General features: G+C 44.2%; 1 protein-coding gene across 2 annotated transcripts in view; it reads left to right on the top strand.

The window, feature by feature from the left end:
• The first annotated feature begins 10643 nt into the window (after positions 1-10643).
• The window catches only part of TEC (tec protein tyrosine kinase), a 122456-nt gene continuing 109414 nt past the window's right edge, over positions 10644-23685 (top strand). The window contains exons 1-2 of one of the 2 annotated variants that reach the window (XM_051831418.2): positions 10700-10726; positions 21636-21745. The gene's annotated coding sequence lies outside the window, so the exon portion shown is untranslated. Of the gene's footprint in view, positions 10727-21635; positions 21746-23685 lie in introns of both variants that reach the window. The other variant, XM_008248628.4, reaches the window with a different exon arrangement.

Raw genomic sequence — 23685 nt, 5'->3', positions numbered from 1 at the left:
ATGGATTCCTTTCTATTTAGAGAATGTCCTTGTGCCATTCTTTTAGGTAGATCAACTGATAGTAAATCCTCTTAATTTTATCTGAAAATGTTTTGAGTTCCTCTTCATTTTTGAAGCATGCTGTGGCTGGAAATGGGACTTGGGGTAGCTGATGGTCATTTTATTTTAGCACCCAAAGCTGTCATGTTACTTCCTTCTCCATGGTTTCTGAAAAGATATCTATTATTATTTGAATCTTTTTCTCCCATCCAGGTAAGATGTCACATCTCTCTTGCTGCTTTTGGGATGATTTTCGTTGTCTTTAGTGTTAATATCTTTGACTCTGATGTGTATCAGTGTGATTTTTTGTGTTTTCTTGCTTAATGCTTACTTAGCTTCCTTTTCTGTAGATTTATGTCTTGTGCCAAATATGGAAAGTTTTCGGCCATTATTTCTTTTTCAGCCCTGTCCTCTTCCTATTCTTCTGAGAAATGAGAGATTTTTTTGTTATAGTGCCATATAACTATTCATTGCTTTTTCATTTATGCATTTGTTGTTCAGTTTGAGTAATTTTTAAAACTCTTTTTTTGTTGTTTATTTGAATGGCAGAGAGACAATAAGAGAGAAACAGAAACAGACCAAGAGAGTGACAGATCTTCCATCCACTGGTTCATTTCCCAAATGCCCACAACAGCCTGAGCTGGATCAGATTAGGAGCTAGGAACTCAATTCAGGTCTCTCACATGGATGGCAGGGACTCAACTACTTGAGCCATCACCTGCTGCCTCCCTAAGTGCACATTAGCAGGAAGCTGGAATCAAGTGCAAAGCTTGGACTCAAACCCAGGCACTGATGCAAGATGTGGGTGCCCCAAGAGGCAGCTTGACAACTGCATGAAACCCCACTCCTAATTTGGGTAAATCTATTGCTGTATCTTCCAGTTTACTGATTCTTTCCTCTGCCCACTCATTCTGTTGAAGCCATGCATGGAGTTTTAAATTTTGGTTATATTATATTTTCAGTTCTGAAATTTCCATCTAGTTTTTTTTCTGTGCCTTTCATTTCTTACTGAAACTATTTTCTTCATGGGTTTCAAGCATGTTTGTGATTTGCTCACTGAAGCAGTTTTATGATGGCTGTTAACTCTAATATCCCGTTCATCTCAGTGTTGCCATTTATTGATTTTCTTTTTCATTCCGTTTGAGTTCTTCCTGTTTCATGGTATACTAAATAATTTTCAGTTGAAACCAGACACTTTGGGAATTATATTATTAGATTCAATATTTTATTTAAGCTTTTTGTTTTAGTTGGACTCCTCTGACACTGTCTTTGCAGAGGAAGGGGGCTAGGCAAGTCATCTCCACTGCCTGCTACCATGTAGGGGCAGAAGCCTAGGTTTCCCATTCCACATCCACTGATGCTTGGTGATGGGGTTGGGAGTTCCATCTCCCCACTTGACCTCCACCAAAACCTTGCTGGCTGTGAGGGATAGGAGTGTCTTCTGGGGCTGGCGCTGTGGGGCAGTGGGTTAAAGCCCCAGCCTGCAGTGCCAGCATCCCATATGGGCGCTGGCTCTATACCCAGCTGCTCCTCTTCCGATCCAGCTCTCTGGTATGGCCTGGGAAATCAGAAGAATTCCGATCCAGCTCTCTGGTATGGCCTGGGAAATCAGAAGAAGATGGCCCAAGTCCTTGGGCCCCTGCACCCATGTGGGAGACCTGGAAGAAGCTCCTGGTTCCTGGCTTCGGATTGGTGCAGCTCCAGCCATTGCAGTCATTTTGGGAGTGAACCAGCGGAATGAAAGACTTCTCTCTGTCTGACTCTACCTCTCTCTGTAACTCTTTAAAATAAATAAAATAATTCTTACAAAAAAAAAAAAAGGAGTGTCTTCTTACTCTTCCCCACATGGCCTCTGGTGACACAACAGGGTGGAGGAGTGTGTAGCCTCAAAAACTGAGTTTGTAGTCTTGTTTGATTCTATGTTGAAAATGCATTTTGACTTTAAATATGTATAAAATGCTGTAAACATAAAGAATGCATCAATTTCATATTTACATGTATGTAAGTGAATTTTATGAAAATGTTTTGTTTAAGAGGGTTTATTCAAAATTCACTCAAGTTTGAGAAATACCAATATAAGAGAATGAGGTAGGTTTGCCTTCCTGTTGCTTCTAATCAACTTGAAAGACTGGTCTTTTGAGAAGAGAAAGGCTTTATTGCTGTCCAGGAGAAATGATGAAAATCTGCTTCTCTGACAAGGAGGCCTAGTGAAAGCTTTATGAATTTAGGTAGGAGACATATTTAAAATAATAATAATAATAAGCTGGTATGTGGAAATGCCTGGTGTGGCGAGTTCTAGTTGGAGGGGCTTGGAATCAGACCAGTCTGGTAGGATGGACATTTAGCTCTGTATTTCTGTGTTGAAGGGACATTTTCCCCTAAAGGGACTCTGATGGATTTAAGTTCCAGTGTTGCCCTGGTTTCCCTGGTTCCTTCTACGCATGCCCGGGTTCTATGCTATGCAGTTCTTTGCTCTGAAGTTCCCTCTGTGCATGTCTTAAACAAAGCAAGGACTGAAAAAAATATGATCAGACTCACTATGAAATCATAATTTGGGGAAGGTTTCAAAAAAGAGTAGGGACCCATTGCAAGGGCTTTTAGAGTTTGGGGCACCAGGGGGAAACCTGATAAAGGGTCAAACTGATATCAATGATGTGGGTGACTTTATGGCCCAATGAGTCCTTGGAGAAACTCATACTTTACTCCAGGTCCTCTCATCTGTGTGAAAGGGTAGAAGGAACTGGGGTCCTGACACAATGGAACATCGTGCCAACATAATGCTGATTTCTTACAAATCTGAAAGAAAGCAACTCTTACTGAGGGCTCTGTAAGTTTCCTATTGCTGCTACAATGCATCCCTGCAATCTTACTGACTTATAGAATACAGCAATACGAATTTACACCCTTACAGTTCTGGAGGTCAGAATCCAAAACCAGACTCACTGGGCTAAAATCCAGGTCCTGGTAGGGCTAGAAGCTCTAATGGAGAATGCATTTCCTTGCCTTTGCTAGCTTCTAGAAACTGCTTACTTTCCTTAGCTGGTGGGCCTTTCTTTCATCCTCAAAGTCAGCTGTGCATAATGTGCAAATCTCTCTTGCTGTCTGTCCTAACTTGTGCTGTCCTATCTCCTTCTCTGACTGATCCTCCTTTCTCTCTTTCATCAAGATCCTCGTGATTACACTGGGTTTATCTGGATAGTCTAGAGTAATCATCCCATTATAAGACTCTACTCAACCCCATCTGCAAAGTCCTCTTTGCCATGTAAGTTAACACACTGACATGTTTCAGGGCTTTAAAATGTGAACATCACAGGGATGGCCGTTATTCAGACTGCCACAAGGGGATGTTAGTACTTGAAGCTAAACTGGGTTCTGAAACACTGACCTTCCACCAGGATACAGGCTCTACCATAACCGTGAGTTTTGTCTGGTTTGTTCCCCCATGTTTTCTTGGCTACCTGCTAATGCAGTGATGGCCACATTTTCACAACTGCTGCCACTGAGAATGAAGTCACTGCAAAAAGATCCAGGAATAGAATATTCTAGACAAAGGAAAAAGTCAGGGTAAGCCCAGGCTAGAGTATATTTGTATTAATATTAATAATATTGAATGTAATAGTTTTTATTGTGAAGAACACATTTTGCCTCAGCCTTTATAAACTACCAAGTCATGGAACTACTGGACTCCTTTGAAACACTATTTAGATCCAAATCCAAAATATATTCTGGCCCAATCCAGATGTGTTCCTCATCTGTACAGCTGTACCTGTCCTTCTAAGGACAATCCAGTTTTACTTCTATGCCTTATTTTCTAGATTTGTGACTTAAAAAGGTTTCAATTACTGACCAGCCTGCATAAAAATGTTATACAAGAAAATACTATAAATAGGACAAGGGCCAAAATTCAAAGATTATTTTCTCCACAACTCTGCATAGTTGAGAGTGCACACTCAGGAGTCATATTGCTCTATGTTCACATCTGGCTTTACCACTTCATAGCTGTGTGACTTTAGGTTTAGGTGAATCACTTAGGCCTTCTCTGCAACAGTTTCTTCACCTGTAAAATGAAGACAACTGTCTACCACATAGAGTTGTTGTGAGATTAGATGAAATAATTTTATGCACTTGGAAAAGATTCTGGCATATAGGAATTCTCTCAGTACCTGTTAACTGTAATTCTTATTATCATCCTTACAATTTTTTCCACATAATTTTATTTATTTGCAGTCACAAGGTACATAAGGCATTGTGCTCTACATTTTTTTACATATAGTCTTGCTCATACATTTTCTTCCACATTTTTATTTTTAGCATAAATTCTATATATGTATATATTAAATTTAGTTGAGAGGCAGAGAGACAAAAATATGAGGGGGGGATTCTCTTTGTCATCATGTTCCAAATGCCCACCATGACCAGGTTGGGCCAGGCCAAACATGGGAGCCCAGAGCTTAATGCAGGTTTGCTATGTGGGTGGCAGGGACTCAAGTCCAGGAGCCACCATCTGCTGCTTCCCAGGGTCTGCATCAGCAGGAAGCTGGAGAAACTGAAGCCAAGACTTGACTCGGGGACTCTGAAATGGGATGTGAGCATCCTAACCAGCATCTGAACAGCGAGCCAAAAGCCCACCACGTAGATAATAGTTTTAATGATGTCCTGATATTCCATATCACTGATAAATACTCAACATTTCCTTATTATTGGTGACATTGAATTGTCTTATTGTTATAATGATGATCTTATAAATGTACTTTGTATATGATACTTTTTCTTTCTTTTAAAAATTCTGTTTATGGGAGCCGTCGCTGTGGTGCAGCAGGTTGAAGCCCTGGCCTGAAGTGCCTGCATCCCTGGGCACTGGTTCTAGTCCCGGCTGCTTATCTTCCAATCCAGCTCTTTGCTATGGCCTGGGAAAGCAGAAGATGGCCCAAGTGCTTGGGCCCCTGCACCCACATGGGAGACCAGGAAGAGACGCCTGGCTCCTGGCTTTGGATTGGCACAGCTCCGGCTGTTGCAGCCATCTGGGGAGTGAACCAGCAGATGGAAGACCTTTCTCTCTGTCTCTACCTCTCTCTTTCAAATAAATAAAAAAAATTCTGTTTTCAAGTTTCCAGGGGTATGATTTTTGATTTTGCATTTAACATTTACAACTCTTTCCTCCACTCTGTGTAAGTAGTTCCAAGGAAGCAGCCAATTTCAGCTCATGATGGAGAGAGAGGCAGACATAGCACATACCAGGAAATCATATTTATGCAAGAACAGACTCTATACAAGAGTGATAAGGCCTGAATTATTATCATCATTATTTCCATTCATTCATTCAATACACAACTATTTTTTTCAGTTCTTTTTTTAATTGTGGTTCTTTTTCTTTTTAAAGATTTATTTTATTTATTTGAAAGTCAGAGTTACACAGAAAGAGAAGGAGAGGCAGAGGGGAAGGGGTAGGTCTTCCATCTGCTGGTTCACTCCCCAGATGTCCACAACGGCTGGAGCTGTGCTGATCTGAAGCCAGGAGCCAGGAGCTTCTTCTGGGTCTCCCACATGGGTGCAGGGGCCCAAGGACTTGGGCCATCTTCTACTGCTATCCCAGGCCATAGCAGAGAGCTGGATTGGAAGTGGAACAGCTGGGTCTTGAACTGGCACCCATATGGGATGCTGGCACTGCAAGCAGCAGCCTTAACCACTACACCACAGTGCTGGCCCATTACTTCTTTTTTTTTTTTTTTTTTAAGCTTTTTTTTTGGGAGAAACTTAATTAACTTTAAAGAAAAACCCAAGAAAGATACATTTTTTGTGAAAACTTAGACATAACTATAATATGAGCCATAAGAATATCATCCACTTAGTACACTAAAAGGAAGTAAATCTTTGAGAACAAGTTTTACTATTAACTCTCATAATACAACTCTTTGAGGACACAGGTCCTGCATGGGAAGTTAGTGCACAGTGACTCCTGTTGTTAATTTAACAATTAACACTCTTATGTACGATGTCAGTGATCACCCGAGCCTCTTGACATGAGCTGCCTAGGCTGTGGAAGCCTTTTGAATCCACAAACTCCTTCAGTATTTAGACAAGGCCATAAGCAAAGCGGAAGTTCTCTCCTTACAGAGAAAAGTACATCCTTCATTGATGACCAGTTCTTTCCACTGTGGTCTCACCCATGGAGGTCCTTCATGTAGGACACTTTTTGCCACAGTGTCTTGGCTTTCCATGCTTGAAATGCTCTTGTGGGCTCTTCAGCCAGACCAGAATGCCTTAAGGGCCAATTCTGAGGTCAGCGTCAACACACAAGTATTAACACCTGTGATGAGCCATATTTCTTTTGGGTTGGAAAAAGGTTACACGAGGAAGCCCAAGACTTACAAAAAAGAGTGCCAGAAGCTCCAAATACAAACACTGCTTTATTATAAGCCTTCCAGGTTGATTCTGTATATCTTCATATGCACCATGTGGAATCCATATGCAAGTTCAAAGGTGGCATTCTCCTCTCTCAAGGGCTTGAAATTAGTTAACCTGACAGTGCAAATTTTATAGAAGTCATGGAGATGTTTTATAAGGAGAAATCTTCATCTCCAAGAAGGTTACATAAATTCCTTTTTCCTATTTCTGAATTTTATTAAAATAAACCAGATAGTAATAATGTTGTTTGAATCTTCTCCTTGTAGGCAATATTTTTTTTGACTAGGGCCCAGTGTTTGAGTTGTGTAGCCCAAACTTTGTATTGTGTTTTCATATAAGAAATACTAAATAAAATATAGAATATAAAGGTGAAACTTTTTCTTTTTAGCCAACCACATTCTGAGTTCAACTGTTACACCTTTTCATTGATTTAGTTGAAGTTCTCAATGGTTTTTTTTTTTTTTTTTTTTTTTTTTTTTTTTTTTTTTGACAGGCAGAGTAGACAGTGAGAGAGAGAGACAGAGAGAAAGGTCTTCCTTTGCCATTGGTTCACCCTCCAATGGTCGCCACGGCCGGTGCACTGCAGCCTGTGCATTGCGCTGATCCGAAGGCAGGAGCCAAGTGCTTATCCTGGTCTCCCATGGGGTGCAGGGCCCAAGCACTTGTACCATCCTCCACTGCACTCCCTGGCCACAGCAGAGAGCTGGCCTGGAAGAGGGGCAACCGGGACAGAATCCGGCGCCCCAACTGGGACTAGAACCCGGTGTGCCGGCGCCGCAGGCGGAGGATTAGCCTAGTGAGCCGCGGTGCTGGCCTCAATGGTCTTTCTATCCTCTCCACTCTTCTATCAACACCCTGCTAAAAGCAGTTTTCAGAGCTCTCTGCTTGTTACCTGTGAATGACAGACCTGTGGAAACCACCTATTTAACCTGTTTAATTGGTAGTGTCATGAATGCTTTCTTTAGGAAACAGTATAACATGAAAATTACCCCAGAAAGCAGTAGAAGATGGCCCAAGTCCTTGGGCCCCTACACCTGCGTGGGAGACCTGGAAGAAGCTCCAGGCTCCTGGCTTTGGATCAGCGCAGCTCCGGCCGTTGCAGCCAAATGGGGAGTGAACCAGTGGATGGAAGACCTCTCTCTCTGCCTCTCCTTCTCTGTATAACTCTGACTTTCAAATAAATAAATAAATCTTAAAAAAAAGAAAATTACCCAAGTATCAAGAGTTATGTAGGTGTATTATTTACAGATTTATCCTCTCTGGTTTCCTTGCAAGTTAGAAGTGACAATGCAGACTTTTTTTTTTTTTCTTTTTTAATTTTAAACTTTTTTACGAAGGAGTTATGTGAGGATCTGGGTTTGCTGCTCTCCCAGTGAAACTTCATTAATTTTGAGAGTTTCACTTCCATTAAGTCAAGAATATGAGACACCAGCATCATCCAGCTGGAATAGGCAAAGTGAACTGGAAATTAGTTCTGTTAATCACCACAATGAGTTAACCCCTAAACGCAGTTGCTCTTCCATTTCTGGGATCTCTCAAAATGATGAAAAAAATTTTTAAAAGATTTATTTATTTATTTGAAAGAGTTACACAGAGAGAGGAGAGGGACAGAGGAGAGAGGAGAGAGGAGAGAGGTCTTCCATCCGCTAGTTCACTCCCCAGTTGGCCACAATGGCCGGTGCTGCACCAATCTGAAGCCTGGAGCCAGGCGCTTCTTTCAGGTCTCCCATACAGGCGCAAGGGTCCAAGGGCTTGGGCTTAGGCTATCCTATACTGCTTTGCCAGGCCATATCAGAGAGCTGGATTGGAAGTGGAGCAGCCAGGTCTCGAATTGGTGTCTATATGGGATGCTGGCACTGCAGGCAGTGGCTTTACCTGCTACGCCACAGTGCTGGCCCCGATGAAAAGTTCTAAATCTTCCTACCTGTAAATATATGAGGGTACTTCAACAAGTTAATGGAAAATGGAATTAAATGGTGCTTATATTGGTTTCAAGGTTTTGAAGTACATGCATAGTTTTTTCATAATACACATTTTCCATGAATTCTTTGAAGATCCATTGTAAGGATAGATCTAAAAATTTGGCACCAAAATAAATTTACCTTTTAATTCCATTTTCCCTAAATCTTTTAAAGTCCTCTGGTAACCAGACTAAAATTTTTCTTGAGAGATTAACTTTGTGACTATAATTATATAATAATAACTATTTCGGGGCCGACGCCGTGGCTCACTTGGTTAGTCCTCCGCCTGTGTCGCCGGCATCCCATATGGGCACCGGGTTCTAGTCCGGTTGCTCCTCTTCCAGTTCAGCTCTCTGCTGTGGCCTGGGAGGGCAGTGGAGGATGGCCCAAGTGCTTGGGCACCTGCACCTGCGTGGGAGAGCAGGAAGAAGCACCTGGCTCCTGGCTTCGGATTGGCACAACGCCAGCCGTGGCGGCCATTTGGGGAGTGAACCAATGGAAGGAAGACCTTTCTCTCTGTCTCTCTCTCTCACTGTCTATAATTCTACCTGTCAAATTAAAAAATAATAACTATTTCTCCATGCACACACACAGACAGGTGTTCACACATACAATTTCAGAGGACTCATGCATCCAGCCCTTCAAAGAAATTGTGTTAATAGTGAAAACCAGCATCCTAATGGGTAAGAGGCAGGAGAGACTGGGTGAGGGGAAAGACAGCAGTTCACAAAGGAGAAATCTACCCAGATTCATTCAGAATTCAGGTCTTAGACTCAAGGCCTTCACGGGGTGAAAGAGGATGTAGAGTCAGAAGGTCTTCATTCCAATCTGTGCGCTTCCCATCCCCCCTTCCCCTAACTAATTGTATAACTTTAGGTACCTCACTAAATCCTCCCTGCCTCTCAGTTCCCCTCTGCTGAAATGGAATCCTGGCTTTCTTCCCCTGGTCAAAGGGGAAATCATCTGGGAAGGCACTACCTTCAGTTCCCAAACAACAATGCAGGTTGTCATCCCCTCAGCTTAATCTCCAGGTTGGCTGCTTTTCATTCATTCATTCATTCAGCAGAGAGAGAGAGAGATATTTCCCATTTGATGATTTGTGCCCCCAAATGCCTACAGCCAGGCTGACATGCCATCCAGGTCTCCCCTATGCGGGGCAGAGACCCAAGTGCTTGGGCCATCCCTGCTGCCTCCCAGGGTCTGCATTATTAATAGGAAACTGCAGTTGGGAGCAGAGCTGGGACTGGAACCCAGGAAAGGCGATAGGGAATGAAGGTATCCCAAGTTCTTAATGACTGCAGCCCCCCCCACCACCACCACCATGTACTCTTCAGATCTCAGCTCCACTCCCAGGAGAAGCCTCCAGGACCCTGCTTTGTGTGAAATGGTGTCATTTTCCACTGGCTTGTTCATGGCTTCCTGTCTTTCATCCCACAGCAGAATAAAAGGCTGGTCTCCCATTCCCCAGCTCTAACAGTTCACGTAAGCAGCCGGCACCCTCATTTTGGTGAGCGGTAAGAGCCAACACTGCAGAGGCCTTCCTGGGTTTGAAAGCCAGCTTCTCAACTTCTCGGTTGGGTGACAGGAGGCAAACTGCGTTAACACGTCTCTGATTTACGTTTGCCACGGGGATCCTGGTAAGATACACTTCCGAGATATTTTAATACATGTGAAGTATCTAGAGAAGTGCCTGCCACACAGTCTAGAGCGAGCGAGTGGAGGGTTAACCCACGAATAACGCACGCGACCCTCTAAGTGTCAGAGACGCTCCGCTGGCTCAGGTTCGACAGTAAAATGACTCATTCTTTTGGTAAAACCCGCTGCTTCGCTCCATTGCTCCGTGTCACCTGCCTGGCCGGCCACAGCTAAGCCCAGGGAGGTGCATGTCCTAACTCCGACAGGTGGCAGTGCTCGGGGTTCCCCCCGCGGGCCGGTTCTCCTGGGACGAGAACCAGTTCTTCTCTGGAAACCCAGGAGAGTTCCCTGAAACTCCGGAGTTCTAGACGTGTTTCTGGCCCACCGTGGCCTCTAAGTCTCGAAATCGCTACTGGGCGCTGGGGAAATCGGTCGCCAAGGGCTTGCGCGAGAGCGAGCGGGGCGGAGCGATTGGGGACTGGGCGGGGCGACAGGGGCGGGGCTGAGCGATCGGGAGCGGCGAGGGGCGGGACCCGGCGGGGCGAGGCGATCGGGGGACAGGGCGGGGCAACAGGGGCGCCGCGGCGGGGGCGGGGCGATCGGGGGCGGGGGCGGGGCCGGCGACTCCGCAGAGCGGGTCAGATCACTCTGTCCGCAGCTCGCCGCAGCGGGCGATCTCCGGCGAGGTAAGGACGTCGAGGGCCGGCTGGGGCGGCCCCGGGAGTGCGTGGCCCCGGGCGGGGACGGGTCAGGACGGGGAGGTGCGCGGCGAGCGGTGGCCTTCAAAAGCCGAGACTGCTCCTCCTAGCCCAGGGGTGGTTTTCTCACCTCCGCGCCGCCGTGAGCGCAGGCATGCCATGCCAGGTGAGAAAGCGTTCTCCTTCGGTCCAGGCAGGGAGGACAGGTGCGTGCCCCGGTGTGGCCGCGCCTTCCGGGCAGCTGCGGCCTCTCCGCCTCCCGGGCTCCGGCGTGATTTCTTGTGAGCCCTTTTTCTTCAGGTCCGGGCGCGAAGGCTCTCCGCGGCTCGTTCCGCGATGGGTTCGCCGCCCCAGGGGCGCGGCACGGCTGCTTCCTCCATTCTGCCCCCGGCGGCGGCAGCGCGGTCTCGATTGGAAGTTGGCAGAACCGACTTTGTTCCAGTTGCATGTGTGCGATTTGCCTCACGGCGTCAAGGTCACATTTTTCCCCGCCGAGGAAATTGTGTTTGGATCTTGAAAATAGGGGCTTGGCGAATACATGTATTGGGTAAAGCTCGAGGCTCGACGTGGGAGTGTGTACTTCGCCTCAGATCTGTACTTTTGATTTGGCCCTTTTTCTTGAAGCAATAACTTGTTGCTGTGTATCAGGTTCAAAAACAAGCGCATCTGTTACCATTCTTTGCAAACTGGAATTATTTTTTAAAACCTTTTGAAATTTTTGGAAAGAGTTAGAGAGACAGGTCTTACGTTCATTCCCCAAATGGCTGCAAATGGTTGCAATGGCAGGGGCTGAGCTAGCCTGAAGCCAGTAGCCAGGAGCTTCCTCCTGGTCCCCCAGGTGGGTGCAGGGGCCCAAGCACTTAGGCCAAATTCAGCTGTTTTCCCAGGTGCATTAGCAGGGAGCTGGATTGGAAGTGAGCTGGATTGGAAATGGAGCAGCTTGGACTGGAACTGTTGCCCATGTAGGATTCTGGTGTTGCAGGGAGGGGTTAAGCCACTAGGCCCTAACGCAGGTCCCTGAAGCTGGAATATTTGATGAGAAGGGTTGATCTGAATGCTAACTTGGAAGAACAGGATAGCTAGTGGCTAAGTCTCTGTGGGTTTGAAAGTCATCCAAAGTAGTTATAGATTTTGTGCATATGCCCTGTATTTTTCCACTTTCTGCATAGGAAACTATGACAGTTTGCTCTCTTTCAGATGATTGCTGGGGAAAAAAGAAAAAACAAAAAAAACACCAAAATACAAAACCCAACAAACCAACTGCTCTCCCACTTACATTTTGGGATTTAACAGTGTAGTGACACTTTTAGCTCTTTATTTGGCAAGACTCACATGTAGAATGGAATACCATGATCTGTATGAGGAAAAAAGGAGTGTGGGTAATTTTCACATTATGCATTTGAAACTATTTTTTAGTTTAGTTACATTTTCAGTGTTTATGAAAGACTTATGTCCCCCATACTTCATGTGATCAGTGTTTACTGCTCTTGCCACTTTGAGGTTGCATACTGAGCTGTGAGGGGTTGATCTGGATTCTTCCCGCACTGGGATGTGCAACCGTGTCAGGAGAACCTGCACGTCGGTGCTGTGCTCTGGTTGACGACGCCTGTGTTCCACATAGGCCTGTGAATTAGAATTGTCACATCCTCCCAAAGAGGAAAGGGTATCAATGTATGGCCCAGGATTTTTTTCAGTCTGTCTACCTACTTCATTCTGTATCAAGGTAGTTATGTTTCCTGAACAACTAGCTGTGTTTTTTTCATCCATGGTAAAGCTCAGAGCAGGCAACCTTTGCTCTCTGGAGGTGACCCTTGTCTGGGCGGTTGGAGAGGTATGGGCAGTGGCTGGCCCACTTTTAGGCTTGGGGACTGATGACTGGCTTCCTTGCCTGCCTTGCAGCATACAAAGTGCTGGGAACCTGGGCCTTGTGCCTTCAGCCACGCCCCTGCCTACAGGTTCCTCCTGGTTGACCGGATTGGTGCTCTCCTCCCTGGCCCAGCTCTTCCAGCTCTTTGGCTTCCACCCCAGCGCTCCCCACATTTCTGCCCCTGCAGAGAATCACCATACTGTTTAGGGCAGGGAGACTTGGGCCACAGAGTAGCAGGGATGTTGGATCCTCGGCCTGGAGTGGGGCCCTCCATGTTTGCCCCATACACACCTGCTGTTAATGATGTCACTTGTTTCAGAGCCCTTACTACACTCTCTTCTTATTTAGTCTGAAGTAGGCAAAGTGGAGTAAATGAAGTTGAACCCAGATGAGTGGCCTTGTTTGGATTAGTGATATAAATCAGGCATTTGAATCTGTTAGAAAGGAGTGAACTGGGGGTGGTGCTGTGACGTAATGGGTAAAGCTGCTGCCTGCAGTGCCTGCATCCCATATGGGCACCGGTTCGAGTCCTTGCAGCTCCACTTCCAATCCAGCTCTCTGATATGAGCTGGGAAAGCAGAAGTCCTTGGGCCCCTGTGCCTGCGTGTGAGACCCCGAAGAAGCTCCTGGCTCCTGGCTTCAGATTGGTACTGCTTCAGCCATTGCAGCCAACTGGGGAGTGAACCAGCGGATGGAAGACCCCTCTTTCTCTCTGCCTCTCCTCTTTTTGTGTAACTCTGACTTTCAAATAAATAAATAAATCTAAAAAAAAAAGAAAGGAAGGAAGGAAATAGGCCATGGACAGTTGTAAAATTATCCTATGCCATGTGATTATGCCACGAGAATAGCTTTTTAAATTTATTTTTATTTTTAATTTTTAAAAAATTTTTTTTTGACAGGCAGAATGGATAGTGAGAGGGAGACAGAGAGAAAGGTCTTCCTTTTGCTGTTGGTTCACCCTCCAATGGCCGCCGCGGCCGGTGCACCGCGCTGATCCAAAGGCAGGAGCCAGGTGCCTCTCCTGGTCTCCCATGCGGGTGCAGGGCCCAAGGACTTGGGCCATCCTCCACTACACTCTTGGAAAACAGCAGAGAGCTGGCCTGGAAGAGGGGCAACCGGGACAGAATCCGGCGCCCCGACCGGGACTAGAACCCGGTGTGCCGGCGCCGCAGGCTGAGGATTAGCCTATTGAACCGCGGCACCGGCCTAAATTTATTTTTAAAAGATTTTCTTTTCTCTCTGTCTCTCTCTCTCACTGTCCACTCTGCCTGTCAAAAAAATAAATAAATAAAAGATTTTCTATTTTTTTTTTTTTTTGAAAGAGCCACACATAGAAAGGGAGAAACACATGGGGAGAGAGAGAGAGAGAGAGAGAGGGAGGGATGAGGGAGGGAGAGAGATCTTCCATCTGCTAGTTCACCACTTCTAGACAGCTACAATGGCCAGGGGTGGGCCAGGCCAAAACCAGGAGCTCCCACATGGGTGAAGGGCCCAAGCACTTGGGCCATACTCTGCTGCCTCCCAGGCACGTTAGCAGGGAGGTGGATCGGAAGCAGGGCAGCCAGAACATAAATTGGAGCCCATATGGGATGCTAGCGTTGCAGCATTCTGCGATGTTGCACCCTGATATGCTACAGGGCTAGCCTGCATGAGAATAGCTTTGTTGAAACAAACAGAGGAGAGGGATCCAGTAGTTGCCTCCATCTACCAACTTGCCTCCACCTGGGCTTGTCTTTTGGTTTCTTCCCTTGCTCCACCAAGCCTTCCTTAGATTGGATTATTTGTATTCATTTCCCTACTATGTTTGACTGCTCAGAGCTATGTTTGACTGCTCAGAGCTCAGATGACCATAGCTAATGTGTTCTAGATATAGAAAATGGCTTTTTATTTTGTTTAGAGGAAACAAGGTTAGAATTTTAAAAAACAAGGTTAGAATTTAAAAAAATAGATTATTAGGGGAACAAAGGTAAAAAATGCTGATTTGTTATTTTTTGGTTTTAAACTTCTATTCAAGATGTTTTCCCTTTCCAGAAACTACCACTTGTAATTCTTTGGCATTTATTGCTTGTAGTTGCTATGTCTTCAGGTTTTCGATTTTAAACATTGTTAACTTCCCACTGTGGAACGTGATGAGCTGGCCCTCTTTTTCTCCCCAACCCCCAACATAAACACAGCTTCTGTATTTTCCTGTCCTTGGAATAGTTAACAGCATATTGATTAATGGTTAGGTTAATATACGTAGGTAAGCCAAGGACATGTTTTATTTTCCTTGCAGTTAATAATGGCTCATCATTAATTCAACCCACAACTCTTGGTCAGTTTTCTAAATATTCCTTCTGATACATCAGGTCTTCTGTCGATTTCATCTTCTTCAGGAGACTCTTCCTGAACTTTCTAGCTTGCTGTTGTCTACACTGGTTGCCTTCTACACATGGGCACTGTTGTCACTCTGAGGGTCTGCCTTTGTCATCTCTCTCCGCATTGTGTCATCCCTTGGCACCTGTAGCTCCCTCTGTTTTGATTGAGCACGTCCTCCAGGAGCTTTCTGGAAAAGAATGCATGGGGTATCTCTTGTTCTGAGATCAGTACTGCCTGAGATTCTCTATTTTTAACTTTGAGTTGATAGTTTGGCAGAGTGTAGAGTTCTGGATGGAGAGTTTGAAGGCTTTCTAGCTTGTGGCTGTTGCTGTTGAGAAATTCAGCACTGTTCAGGTTCCTCAAATTTTCCTTGTGATCTGTGTATACAAACCTGCCAGGTCCTCTCTGAACCTTTGTGGGATTTTCTCTCTGTCTCCACAATCCTGAAGCTTCATGATGCTGCACCTTGCTATGGGTCTGTTTTTATCTGTTATGCCTGGGGCTCTTTGAATCTGGAAACTGGACGTTTTTTAGTTTGGGAAATTTGGTTACATTATCTCATTGGTAATTTCCTCCCCTCTACTTTCTTTGTTAGAGAGGGAAAGTCTTGGCATCTGGTGCACAGGTGTTCACGTGGCTTTTCAGGAAGGTACCTGAGCTGATATACAGAGGCACTGGAGGGTGTGGGACCGGTTAGGGTTCTTTTGCTGGGGTAGTGGAGTGGCAACCATGTGATTGCTTAGAGTAGCTGAAGGGACCTGGAAGAATCTAAGACTTTTAAAAAGTCTCCTTATTTTTAGCTTACCCCTCTCCTCACAGAAAGTCCAGTTGTCTTTACTTCTTCAGCTTTTTGGAGATTCTGTTATATAAATCTGATTGTGTCTTGGCTTCCACTTGTCCACTTAAATGTTTTTGCCATTGTCTCTTCTCATTCTTTCCATCCTTGCTTGTTTATACAGTCAAGAAAAAAATTCCTTTACTGTTATTTTATTGGGCTTTCAGCAGGGAGAAAAAGTAGAGATTTTTGTTCAATTTGTCATTAGGGTCTAGAATATAAATTCCTTTAAAATTATTTATTTATTTGAGAAGCAGAGAGAGAGACAGACAGACAGAGAGAGGATGATATTGCAAGTGTGGGGCTGGACCAGGCTGAACCTGGAAGCCAGGAACTCAGTCTGGGCCTCTCACATGAGTAGCAGGGGCCCAAGTACTTGAACCATCACCTGTTGCCTCCCATAGTGTGCATTAGCAAGGAAGTGGAGTCAGGAGCAGGGCCAGGACTCAAACCTAGGCACTCTGATATGGTATGCATTCAGCTGACAACTTCTAGGCTGAATGCCAGTTCCATAGAGTATAGATTTCTTAACCAGCCTCTACCTAGAGACTAGTGTGGTTTGGTCATGGCGGTGTGCTGCCATTTTCCCTGTCTCTACCCACGGTACACATTTTCCAATCAGCCTGGGCATATCTTCATGCTAAGCCTCGCGTTCGTACACCACTCTGTGCGTCGTGTCCAGCTGGTCACATTGCCCTGGGAAGCAAAACCCACCTGGATCCCTCGCTTTAGTTAGGTGCGTGGCTCACTGCTCATTCAGCTCTTGTTGCCATTTCTTGTGTTCACTGCCTCTAGGAAGACTCCTGTCACACTAGCCTTGGGATGCCTTACTTTCAGGGAAACTCAGCTTATGCTGTGGAAGATGGGCCTAGTGTAGGTGGTGCCCACATGGCCTCTGTGGAGGTCATCATTTCCTTCTGGGGGCTGCCTTATCACGTGCTGCTTTCCCAGAAGTGACACCCTCTTCCCGTTTTCAGGCTCATGCCCTTCTTGGAATGTGCAGCAAGTTCCTGTTTCGGGCTGGGCCAAGCAGAGGTGACCGACCCACTCTGCTTCTTGCCGGTGATCGCAACTTTCCCAGCCCTATTTTCCTAGTGGAGTCCTTCCTCAGGCTCCCTGCATGCAGTGCGACCTGCTAGCATTCTCTCCCTGCAGCTGGACAGCACTGCCATGCTTTATAGTTACACACAGAGTCCGCTTCCCCTGAAGTTGGGAGAGCATTGTTCCCAAAGCTTCCTACCTGCAGCAAAAGCAAAGCTTCGTGTTTCCATGGTGCTGGGTGCTAAACCCCTGGGCTGGCCATTGCTACAGTGGAGGAGCTGCAGTAGTGACTTTATCTCAGAAAGGTGACAGGGAAGGAGAAGTGCCTAGAAAAGGCTTAGTCATCCAGTACTATAACTGAGCACCATTATGCACAAAAGCTAGGCCAGGGGTGTCTCTGCCAGGTTCATCCTCCCAGTGTTTCCACATGCCTCTTTCCCTTTCCCAAAAGGGACCTTTGAAGCATTGCTCTTTCCATGCTGTATAGTTTTGCTCTTATGTGCTACATTTTGCTTTTATTTTATTGAATTTTTAAACATTTTTATGTATTTGAAAGGCAGAATGACAGAGTCAGAGGCAGACGGAGAATCTTTCATCTGCTGATTCATTCCCCAAGTGCCTGCAACAGCTGAGCCTGGGCCAAGCTGAAGCCAGGAGCTGGGAACTTCATTCAGGTCTCCCACATGGTTGGCAGGGGCCATCTACTTGAGCCATTACCCACTGCTTCATAGGTGTGCATTAGCAGGAAGCTAGAGTTGGAAGCAGAGCTGGGATTCAAACCCAGATACTCTGGTCTGGGATGCAAGTATCCAAATGGTGTCTTAACTGTTGTGCCAGAAACCAGGCATGATGTACTAAGTTTATTTTTTAAAGGTTTATTTTCTTCATTTGAAAGGCAGAGTTACAGAGAGACAGAGAGATCTTCCATCCTCTGGTTCACTCCCCAAATGGCCACAACAGCTAGGGCTGGGCCTGACCAGAGCCAGGAGCCAGGAGTTTCTTCCAGGTCTCCCACATGGGTTCAGGGGCCAAAGTACGTGAGCCATCTTCCGCTGCTTTCCCAGGTGCATTAACAAGAGAGCTGGATCAGAACCAGCACCCCTATGGGATGCTGGCATTGCAGGAGGCAGCTTTACCGGCCATGTCCCGTGCTGGCCCCAGTTCTTTTTTTGTTTTTCACCCTAATTTTTTTTCTGTTGTTCCAGCCAGAGAGTGAAGGCTCCAGGGAAAGCGTTCCTAATAAGCAGATGTTTGATAAATGTGCTAATGAATTTTGGACACTTTGCAGTTAAGAAAACCAGATAATTTTGGACACTTTACAAAGGAAAAAAAAAAGATATTCGGTCATGATTCTTCAAGTTCTGTTTAGCAATCACTACATTTGTGATTAGATTTTCACTTCACTTTGGCTCTGTAGACCGCACAGGGCACTAAGTTTAAGTTTTTCCAAGTGTATCATTCCTCACATGATTTAGAAATATTCCTCACTGGCAACATTCTGGAAACTACGGCCCATATTATTGTTGTTGTTACTTTCCATCCACGTAGTTCTTCTTGGTGTTGTGTTGCATTTGTCTTGGTTTTTAAGACCAAGAAGAATGGCTTTTGAAGGCGAGAGGGAAGAATATTTTGCTAAGTGTTACACTTCTAAAGGAGGAAGAGCTTTTATTTTTATTTTTTTTGCATCTTTTCTAACTGTATGTCATTTATTTAAAGGGTTAAACAGTTTTGAAATGCTTAGCTGCAGACTATCAAAGAGACTCATTTTAATTGTCCTGTGCTATATGAAACACAGTACAAAACTCTCTGTCAAATATCCTACTCCCTTTCTTTCTCATTTTTGTGAAATTCCACCCTGACTTAGTAGGAGGAAAGTATAACTTTTTCTTTTTACCCTACATGGAACTGCAGCAGTGTCTTTCCTGTTCCTGTCACCTCGGGAACTCTCATGTCCTCATATATTCTCCAGTATTGTGTTTCACCACAACTTTTGGGATCTCCACATGATTGCTTCAAAAATGAAACCGTGGCTTTTTTTTTTCTACAGAGGGATGATTTCAAAGTTCATTTTTCTGCCAAGATGATTTAAACATGCAGTCAAATTAGTTTTGCCAATAGAGTTATTTTTGTTTCATAGAAGGCAATGGGTTTCTTTTCCGTTTTCTGTTGTGGGTCTTAAAAGTACTTGATACTTTAACCATGTAGAGAAACAAATACTATTTAACTGGGTTATGAATACTAAAAGATGTAAATTAGTTATACATGCCTTTAAGTTTATTTTAAGGTATGTCACTTTCTTTATCATGTGTGAGATTATTTTAAAAAGTCCAAAGGAGGGGCAGACAAGTACTTGGGAAAGTTAAGCTGATGCCTGGGAAGCCTGCATCTCACATTGGCATGACTGGTTCAAGTCCTGGCTCCTCCATTTTTGATCCAGCTTCCTGCTAATGTGTACCCCAGGAGGCAATAGGTGATAGCTCTTGTACCTGAGTCCCTGCCACTTACATGTGGGAGACTTGGCTGGAGTTCCTGACTCCTGGCTTCTGCCTGGCCCAACCCTTTCTGTTGCAGGCATTTGGGGACTGAACCAGGGGATGGATAATCTGTCTTCATCTGTCTATTTCTCTCTCTCTGTCTTCCAAATAAAATGAAAATTAGAAAAAGTTGGTGAATAAATGGAATTAATAAGTTTATTTGGTGCAAATAAGTTTGAAAGCTATGCATAGTTTTTTTTATAACACTAAATTTTTGTAAGCTTTTTGAAGATCCACTTTTGCATGAATTTCAAAGGCTTTGCATCAAACCATATTTTAATTCCATTTTTCATGAACTTTTTGAAGACCATCTGTCTTTAAACCAGTGAGAGAAGCCTTACATCAAAGTTCTTTTTTTTATTTTTTAATTCTTTTAAATCTTTAAAGATTTATTTATTTATTTGAAAGTCAGAGTTACAGAGAAGGAGAGGCAGAGAGAGAGAGAGAGAGAGAGAGAGGTCTGCTGGTTCATTGTCCAATTGGTCACAATGGCTGTAGCTGCACCAATCTGAAGCCAGGAGGCAGGAGCCTCTTCTGGGTCTCACACATGGGTGCAGGGGCCCAAGGACTTGGGCCATCTTCCACTGCTTTCCCAGGCCATAGCAGAGAGCTGGATTGGAAGTGTGCTTACCAGGAATGGAACTGGCGCCCATATGGGATGCCGGTACTGCAGGTGGCGGCTTTACCCGCTACGCCACAGCACCGGCGTGGCGGGATGAGCTGTGGACAGATTCTCCACTTCCCTCAGACCAAGGCTATATCTCCACGTGCCACTGAGGTTCTCAGACTTCTGTGCTCCTTGGACTCACTGCCATCACTAAAAATAGTTATTATTTGTAGAATTTTATATATTTATTGTTAAAAATGTAAACAATACTGAAACTTACAAAGAAGAAGTGCAAAATAACCCCAGCACCTTTCCAGAGAGAATCTTGGCAAAAGCCTTCTCCTTCATCTGTTTCATTGTTTAACTTGTTAAAAGTCTTTAGCATATTTCTAGAAAATAATTAACCCGAGGAGTATATGTGCAACTATTTATGTGATTCCAAATTCTGTTAACTTTATTTATATACATGCAATTACTTTATGAAGTTATAATTAGTTCATGCCTAATGCTCTTTGAGTAGCATTATTTCATACTTGAACAAGTGTTTTCTTATAGGAATTATTATCATTTTTAATTACTAGGTGATAGTCTGTCATGGTAATATCCAATGGTGTTTTGAGCCACTAGCAATTGCTGGACGTTTAGATAGCTCCCCCACCCCCTTTCTGGTTTAGTTAGTAATGTTGTTATACATTTTTATATCAATCTGGGGTTAAGGATTATTGACTTTTAATCAGTGTCAGAAGGACACAAAATAATGATAAAAAAGTTTGTTATCAATAGAAAGGCATAGAAAATGTCTAGTGTCCTCTTTTTTTTTTTTTTTATTCTTTTAGATCAGTGGTATCTCCCTATTGTAAATGAGGATAGAAGGTTTAGTTAGTCACATACCCAGTTATATAGGTCATATAATAAAGTTGAAAGAACCTGTCAAGTCCATTTACAGGCAGGTCTGTGTTCTTGTTGGTAAAGTCTAGCCTCATTTTATTTTATTAGATGTCTGGTAGGAAAAGCTTCTCAGATCAGTAATAATGTGAAGAAGTATTACTATGGTAACTGCAACTGCATTTGACCTCTATACCTGGTCTGGGGTTTGTGAACCTGTCTGTGAGCTGGAAAGGCATTGGGAAACTCCAACCCTCCTGCCCACTTCCCCATTCCTGACTGCATAAGGAAACAGGTGCAGTAAGTAAGGTATTCAAAGCAACTAATAACATTAGAGAATTTTATTTTTTAATGTAGTTTCTTGATATACAAGTAGAGTAGAGTGAATTCCTGCTCAGATTATTTTCTGGACATCTTTCTAGAATTTGTGTTCTGATGTTGAAATCCTTGGCTACCTTTCTCAGTCAGCTATTAGCTACAATTATGTTCCCATGTTTCAGGTGTTCCATCTATTAAACAAGGCAGAGTGACATGTAATTAACAGTCCACTTCAGAAAGACTCATGGCCTAATGCTTGTAAAGGACTTTGAGCCTTTCTGAGTGTGTTTTACACACATTCATGAATAATGAGATGGCTTGCTCTGTTTGGCAAAGGGCATCTCTATTATGCCCCTTTTATAGATGAGAAAAGTGAGCCTCATGGAGAACAATGACTTGCCAAGAATCAGAGGGTAAATTTTTATTTTTATTTTTATTTTATTTTTTGACAGGCAGAGTCGACAGTGAGAGAGACAGAGAGAAAAGTCTTCCTTTACCGTTGGTTCACCCTCCAATGGCTGCTGCAGCTGGCGCACCGCGCTGATCCTATGGCAGGAGCCAGGTACTTATCCTGGTCTCCCATGGGGTGCAGGGCCCAAGTACTTGGGCCATCCTCCACTGCACTCCCTGGCCACAGCAGAGAGCTGGACTGGAAGAGGGGTAACCGGGACAGAATCCGGCGCCCTGGCTGGGACTAGAACCCGGTGTGCCGGCGCCGCAGGCAGAGGATTAGCCTAGTGAGCCACGGCGCTGGCCAGAGGGTAAATTTGATGTAGTGTCTAAGGAATCTTTCTTGTACTTTGTGGAGTAAGTGGGATTTAAAATAAATTCAGCATGAGTATATGTGTGGGGAAAGTGGATTTATACCGGTTTAAGCAAATACAACATTTTTGGGGGCTAGACTACACCTTTGTAAGGGGGGATCAATGTTTGACAAATTCTAAATAAGAGAAGCTAAGGATAAACTGATTTTCAAAGTGAGATTTTCAAAGACTATGTAATAAATTGGGTCAGTGGGAGATTAGGATAAATATTTTTAAAAATAAAGACTTGAAGGGAGAAGGAAAGAGAACAAAGGATAGGTATACATGGACGTTTCTCAGGATACAGATGTGACTGAACTAGTCTGTTATGATTTTAAAAAGTGACACAGAAGAGGAAGTACACAGTGAATTTCAAGTTCTCAGTCAACATGAACCTTTTGGGCTACTGAAAAGCAAGACTGCTGATCTCAAGTCTATGCAAAATGGCAGGGAGTAGTAGAGAATACATGTGGGTAAAATGAATCCATTGGTGCATGCAGATGTACATTCCAGCTTTTGACTCAAGAAAGCTTCAGTTATTATAAACTCTTAGGTGAAGACATTCACTCAGTATATGGCTTAGCACGAAAATGCTAACTCATCCTTAGCTATTGTCACAAAAAATTCAGAAATGCCATCTTACGTGTTTTCATGTTTCAGCATCTGAGATAGTTCCCGCAGCTTTCATCATCACGGACTTAGAGAAAGCACGTAACTTCATCAGTGGCATGGAAACCTGGATAAAATACTCCCCACCAACTCTTCAGTCTGGAAGGACAAAGAAGAGACATGTGGGCAGGGTCTACCTTCATGTATCATGGCAGACTAAACTGAATAATACAGGAGGGACCCTTCATTTGTACCTTCTTTAGTTCCCAATAATACACATTCCGAAGATTTACAGGGATATATATTTACACGTGATGCACCAGGCATCAGCCAGGCCCTTTCGCTGGATTATCACATTGAATCGTGCTGATGAGCTCTGCTAAGCTCTACTCACCTCTCTGTGTTCCTCTCCTCTGCCTGTCATACTTTCCCTCCTGGTAAACAGAGTTAGACAACCTAGAAGGAAATATAAACATCTGATTCAAACAAAACTGAAGCAATCAGTTCCTCTGGTGTCACCCCAAACCCCTAAAGATCATAAGATATTTTCATAGCAGTGCTGTTGAAATTTCCTGTGAACCACACATGTCATTTAAAGCTTAAAGCTTTTTTTTTTTTAAAGATTTATTTTATTTATTTGAAAGACATAGTTACAGAGAGGCTAATTGAGAGAGAGAGAGAGAGAGACAGAGGTCTTCTGTCCACTGGTTTACTTCCCAGATGGCTGCAACGGCCAGAGCTGCCCGAAGGCAGGAGCCAGGAGCTTCTTCCGAGTCTCCCGCGTGGGTGCAGGGGCCCAAGGACTTGGGCCATCTTCTACTGCTTTCCCAGGCCACAGCAGAGAGCTGGATTGGAATAAGAGCAGCTGGGACTAGAACCGGTGCCCATATGGGATGCTGGCTCTTCAGGCTAGGGCCTTAACCTGCTTTGACACAGCATCAGCCTCCTGTGTGTGAAACCACATATGTCATTTAAAACTTTCTAAAAACTGGATTAAAGAAGTAAAAAGCGGTAGGTGAAATTATTTTAATAATATATTTTAGACAGCCCAATATATAAAAATATTATAGTTTTACCATCTGATTATATA

Source organism: Oryctolagus cuniculus, chromosome 2 (assembly GCF_964237555.1).
Source record: "Oryctolagus cuniculus chromosome 2, mOryCun1.1, whole genome shotgun sequence".
Lineage (NCBI taxonomy): Eukaryota > Metazoa > Chordata > Mammalia > Lagomorpha > Leporidae > Oryctolagus > Oryctolagus cuniculus.
This window is presented reverse-complemented; position numbering and strand designations above follow the sequence as displayed.